Genomic DNA, 7,183 nt, shown 5'->3' with positions numbered 1-7,183 from the left:
TAAACGTCCATCCTTCAAGCGTTTCTGCATTTTGACTTTGATTAGGGTACATTTCTGTATACAGAAACGTACCTGGGGTACACATATGTGTAGTAAGGCCAGAAATGCTTGGAAAATGCTTTTGGCAATTATTTGATAATGGTTGATATTTCAGATTCAAAACATTTAACTCATATATAATCATTTATACCACCTCGACCTAATATGGCATATGAGTAATCACGATGTACCATTTCCTAATCATAATGATTACTCGTAAAATATCGAAAAACTTAGAAAAAGTTCCATGGTAGAAACACTTCTAAGAAACAAACAATACTGTGACCCACCTGGCAGGCAGACAGGGTGACAGCGTTCATGTAACGCACGGGCAGCACATGTTAGGCACCGTCTCAAAATATCAAGTGTCAGTATCACTGCTGGTCGAGAACTCTAGCGGAATTACAACAGGTGCAACTCGGCTGACGTTAACGCCGTCCCGCAGACGGTATTCGTCCTCGATTTTGAGAACACGGTCTTCAGCCTTTTGCCACACTTCTGGGGTAATTCTCGCAAAAGAAGCATACACAAGCTCTTTAACGTCTGAAAGCTTGAATGTGGTATTATTGCGAGCAATAAAATTCTTACAGTTACCCCAGATCAGCTCGATGGGATTGAGCTCACAGTGCCGTACTGGTGTACGCAGAACTATGTGGCCTTGTTTTGCAGCTAGTTCGTCAGTGATGTACTGGATTGGCTTTTTGTGCTGCCGGATTTTTTTCCATGAGCTGGGGCTTTGTTTCTGATTGCCTGTAAGGCACGTTACAGGAAGTGAGTCAATCCTGCACTGAGCCTTGAGATTGCTCATGGTGGGTGTGATGGTACCAGGGACACGCAGGTTATGGTAACTGGCGTTATCCAAAATGATAACGCTTGGTTCGTCCAGCTGCGGTAAAAGCTGATGTTCGAACCAATCCAAAAATACCTGCCCATTCATTTCGCTATGGTAATATCACCATCAGATTTCTTGGCCTCAAAAACAAAGTCACAACCCCCAATCAGTCCCTTGCTACGGGTACCAACATGCAAGATGATCAGGCGTCTACCTTTGCCTGATGGTAACACTGGTGCCTTAGAACAATCTGAAAGAAGCCACACCCGATCGGTTGAGTGATTTTTATTACACCAGGTTTCATCAAGGTATATAATTTGAAACCCCAAATTGCGGTATTCTTCAACTGTTCTGAGATAAGCTGATCGCATGGACAGGATTGAGTACTTTTCTCTAGACACAGCTCTGTCATCTCCCCTTTTGGTGTACCTGAACCCCATTTCTACCAGAGCTACAATAAGTGTTGTTTTCGAGACATTTATTGTATCTTTGATCTCATCTTGTATTTTAGCACACGTCGGTGGGATTTTGCGTTCATACAGTTTATAAACTGCACGGCGTATGACACCCTTATCAAAGCTATCCAGTTTGTGTTTCCTACCTGGTTTTGATTTTGACACGACCCCTGAGGTAAATGATTTGTTTACAACTTTGTACACCTGACTATATATCAAATTAAGAGCTTTGCACATTCTATAGTAAACCCTGTCATAGCTGACGAGAGGTTCCCCCCTTTGTTTCTCCAGTATGAAATACTGGTATAAATTTGAAATGAATTGTTCTGCAGATATATCAAGTCGCATGTTGCCAGTTCAGTGCTCGTACACGAAGTGAAACTTCTATGGGTGAACAAGATTATCTATGCGATTTGAATTAAGACTTTTTTACGTAATTACTTTAAATATAACTACTACAACAGTTCCATCTTAATCACATATAGATGTTAAAAAAAAAAAAACTTTTTCCAATCATTTATGTAATTTATGTAGCTTTACAATAGGTTTCTTTGGCAAGCACAATATCTTCGTAGTTTTTAAACTCCTGGACATATTCGAAACTGAAAAGAAAATGTTGATGTTTGATTTGAATAAATTTTATTTTATTCATAAGATCACGGATGCAGAAAAGACTATAGGTATATGTTCATAAATTTAATGTTAATAATTGCTGATTCCTATTATCAGAGAAACAGCGAAATTCGTTAAAGTTCATCATTGTTCATACATCACCCTTTCAGAAATCTTAAGCTCGAATGACTTACTTGTATTCCATCCTCAAAATATAGCATACAGATCAGCTAGGTGAAACGTATGTAGTTCCCGTTGAAAGTCCCAGGTGGAACTGGTCTGCTGGGTAAACCCGTCACAGTCTGGCTTTATCATCCTTATTGAGTTATAATGAAGGAGATAATGTGGCCCCGAACATGAATCTGTTATCGTAATATCTCATTGGCCACCATGTGCGATCGTTGGCTATCACGTTTCATTAGGTTAAGTTCATGAATACAAGAGTTGTCTTTTTTAGTTTGGGTCCAGTACTGTCTCGCAGACATTGAAGAAGCAAGTCTAGATTTCCTAAGATTCTCTCCCGTCTGACTGCACGGGGCTACTTTTTAATTCAAATGGAATTATTTGTTTCTGTCAAAATAATATATATACACATGTATTCAGAGACTGATCGTCAGTGTATTCAGAAACTAAGCGCTAGTCTACAAAACTTAGCAACACAGTTGTCCAGCTGGACAAACGCTTAGCCTATGAAAACATATAATTTTAATAGAAGCACACCTATACAAATTGAAAAGGACCCTTCGAGGTATGGGAGAAGTGAAATATATCTATAAAACAAACATGTGCTCTGTCACCTTTTCAGGTTCAAGTCATTTACTTGGCGAAATTGTTTACATCTCTCTCTTACGTTCAGTTCTCGCCAAATCTCGACCATATATTATCTCAAGGAAGGGCATCGCCTCATAACATAAGAAATGATGATAAAAGTGTGTATGCGTGTGCGTGCATGTGTGTGCATGTTGTGAGGCAACGGTTGTTCAAAGGTTCTGAGAGCACAAACGACATATGGGTTACTGCGCAAAAGACACTTTTCAAATTTCCTGTTTTGTACAATCGTTATTATTACATTGTCTGTTTGCATGGTAAATAAATGTATAAAGTAAACTTGAAGTATGAATTGTCGGGTATGCGATGGTGTGAGAAAAATAAAGTAGGCGTAGATCAGGAAATATAGCTGAAGGGGTCGTTGTCGGCACAGGTACTACAGATATGTACCCCAGGTACGTTTCTGTATACAGTAATGTACCCTAAACAATGTCAAAATACAGAAACGTACCTGGCACCTTACACGGACGACGAGTCCATATTTCGCAACCCAAAACCGAAACTGTATGTAGTTGTTCCCGTTCAATTGATTGCAAATGGTATTGTGCTCCGCGAAATATTCGTTACCGTGTATGGTCGTTTCTTATAGAACGCAATCAAATGCATCTAATTCAACTGTATGACAGTTCCAACCAAGTAAACAACACACTGCGGAATGGAATCGTCCAAGGGTACGTTTCTGTATTCCGATTTTGGCTAGGGTACTTTTCTGTATACAGAAACGTACCTGGGGTACACATCTGTAGTACCCGTGCCGACAACGAACCCTTCTGCGGAAATATATTTTGCATGGTGAAGCATTTCATGAAAATAATAAACAGTGACAAGTGAACAAACTGCTAATTGCTCCCAGATGACGGTTGCCCGAGTGAAGGCCATAAACCCGGACTATGCCGAAAGTGTCATGGCGCCTGAGAGGTATAAACGTGTAATCACCGTGTGTTCTCGGCTCTCCCCGGACAGTCTGTCAATAAATCCAATGTGATAAAATCTGTTAGTTAACCCACGGACAGATGACATATTCTTCTCTCTCTGACTCGCCATGTGCGTTCATGGCCCCCTCTCAGATTTGCAGGTCCTCTTCCCAGAGAAGAATGTGGTGAATAAACATGATGCCATTCTACATTACGATCATGTAATTTTTCTCTATGTGTTTGTGCGTGTATGTGTAGGGATATGTGAGTGTATCCAGAGTCTATTTTGTTGTCTTTGTCGATTAAGCATATGAAGTTATTAATCAGATGAACAAAGTCTGACATGTTCGAACATCATATCTATCTTGGAGCATAAGCAATGCTCAATCCATATTTCTAATACAAGTTTAAAACTTGCGCCATGCCAAATCTCACTCATACCCATTTTGTCACAAAATACATTGTGTACAAAGCAAAGTAAAGGAAAACTCAAGATACTTTCTCAGATTGAACAATATAGACTTGCATGAGTCTCTTAAGTAATAATTAATAGTTTAAATAATAATTTCTATAAATAACAGACTGGGGTCCTTAAATTGTACTGTCCGCTTTAAAGGATAGGATTACTTTTTTATACATGCATGGGCTTAGCACTCAGTACAGCCCTGGAGCAAGGCTAGAAAACATATTATGATATAGTTTCTGACACACTGTAAACATGTGTTTAGTGCCTATTACAATCTTTCAGAAGCCATGTCAGCTTCCCAGTTGATGTTCTACATTCTTCTGCCACATACAATTACAGATAAGGGGCCTTTAGCCTCCGAGTTGGTGACGGTACAACTCTAAGCTCCAAAGCAGGGGAATAAATAGACTAACAACTTGTCTCTGAAATGAACATATTTTACTGAAAAAAGTTCATAGTAAAAAAATATATATATAATGAAAAGGAGCCCTGAGACTTTCTTCATTTTCCTGAAGCTGAGGAAATCTAGACTTGCCACATTTTCTAGACTTGTGTGGGCTTTCTTGAATATATTTCCTTCAGGGTCTGTACGAGAGACTAGGGAATAAATAAACGCTCATTTCTTTCTATTTCTGTACTGGGGGTTATAAGGCATTGGCTAGAGCACCGTGTATCACTACTTTTATTGTCATTATTAAAACAATTGAAACATAAACAAACAAATCTCACATTGAAGTTATGTTCGTGTATGGTTTACATTACCATGGTGTATGATAATAAAGGTGTGTATCTGCAGTATCAGTGTTATGTTAACACATTTGTATAGAAAAGAACTTATGCCATTGTCAATATAGTAGTATAGGGTAGGTTGGTTTGTTGTTTAACGCCGCACTCAGTAATATCCCATCTATATGGCGGCGATTTGCAAATATTCGAGTCTGGACCAGACAATCAAGCGATCAACATCAAGAGCATAGATGACATATGTCAACCAAGTCAGCGAGCCCGACCACCCTTACTACAAGCATGGGTTGCTGAAAACCAATTCTAACCCGAATCTTCACGGGTTTAGTAGTTTAGAGATATATAACGCAATAACAACGACTCTCTGTAACAAAGTTTGGGAAAGTTTTTAACTCCTAGGAGTGGAACATACCAGCCTGTGTTAACAAAATGCCAGAGTGGGTGGTGATGGGGAGTATTTTGTCTCTAGACAGATAATGCCAGAGTGGGTGTTGACACTGGTGCGTTAAAAATATCCAAACACGATAGATGAGCTTTACACATAACACAACCCTTATTTGTCTCTCTCGGGTGTATATTATGTATATATTTATTTATGGATATTCTTTGTATAGTTGTGTTTTGGGAAAATTCACAATTTGAAAAGGAGAAAACAGTAACCAAATTCTTGATATCTTGTATTTGATAATAGCAATACGGTATCCTTATCACTAGTGCTTGTTTCGTTTATATAAAGATTGTAATTGGCACCACAAGGGCACGGATTTTTGTGTGCCACAAAGACAGGCCTTCAGTTTCTTGCCGTTGGACGGTTTAAATGTTAAATACAAGCCTTAGCTTTACTTATTACATAGTTCATTACGTGATTAGTGTCCAGCTGACTGTCGCAGACTCAGGAGAGAGAGAGAGAGAGAGAGAGAGAGAGAGAGAGAGAGAGAGAGAGAGAGAGAGAGAGAGAGAGAGAGAGAGAGAGAGAGAGAGAGAGAGAGAGAGAGAGAGAGAGAGAGAGAGAGAGAGAGAGAGCTATACTGAATACATATAGTTTTGATAGTAGCAAATAAACCCAATTAAATTGAAAATAAGTCCCAGTGAGGGCCTGGCATTATGGATAAAAAAGTGGTTTAGGTACTGTGAGACACTGAGGCACAGCGAACTTGGATATGTAAGAACAACCCAACTGAGATACACGCGCGATACGAAGATTTGTACCACTCGATAAAAAGCGCTCATCCAACGTTGTCTCGAAAACTGTGAAAAGTAACGAGAACAAATTCATGACTCTGCTTTTCGTTCGTTCCTGCAAAATATTTGGCTTGGACGATTGAGAAAGAGCAGCGATACCAGGCGGAGGATCCAGGGAACCAGTCTATATTGACAACGGCTCAACTTATCGTCGACATTTCATATCCTAATACGTCATGAAATCATGTGCACTTTAATCCCAGGGTACAACTGTTTGGGCAACTTCCGGTCTTTTCAGCCATCTTGGCATTTCATAAGCACGTGTAAGTATAATCAGCGTTATAAATTGACTGTTATCATAGTTATTTAGGGCATACCCGACAAACAACAAGTCAGAACTGTTGTGAAATACTTGACGCGCAAACTGGTACCCTCCAATACAGACAGGTAACGCAGAATGTTGTTAACCTGTGATTTTTAAATGGGAGATGCTGTGTTTTGAACGCGGAATTCGCATGCCACAAGCAATTTCCACATTTCTCAATATCCCCGTGATTTTATAGGATAGTAGTCAGATCTGCTTGTTCGCAGTGTGTGGTTTTCGTTCAGCAGATACGGATCTATAACCGATTAAATTTACTCAGAGTACATGTCAAACTGATAATTTGTACGTCAACTCCATGCAGGTAGACTGCAATGAAATGTTGACGTTTCCAGAATATGTTATGAATTCGGATACTTGACAGACGTCAGGTTATTTGGTAAAGTCCTCAATTAAATAGTATATCATGAGATCTCATTGCTAATTGTCACACTTACAGGTCAACCTGAATCTAGGTGTGTCATTGGTGTGGAAAGTTCAGGCCTAGTCTTATAGTCCAAGCTAGTTTATGCAATGTGAGAGGTATCAAAAAAGACCTGTTTGTCAGTGTCCTTGAATGATAACTCTCAGAATGCAGGTTAAATGTTTCAACACAATGTTATTTACGACAAAAATGCTCATGGTGTTTTTACATTTCTACGTTCTTGCTATTGAACATGTGTTTACTCTACAGCGTAAGCATTGTGTGGTCTAGTTATTAAAATACCACCATTTTTTCAATTTCAGAAA

The sequence above is a fragment of the Haliotis rubra genome, unplaced genomic scaffold (genome assembly GCF_003918875.1).
Source record: "Haliotis rubra isolate DU_JTF1 unplaced genomic scaffold, ASM391887v1 Scf13, whole genome shotgun sequence".
NCBI lineage: Eukaryota > Metazoa > Mollusca > Gastropoda > Lepetellida > Haliotidae > Haliotis > Haliotis rubra.
This window is presented reverse-complemented; position numbering follows the sequence as displayed.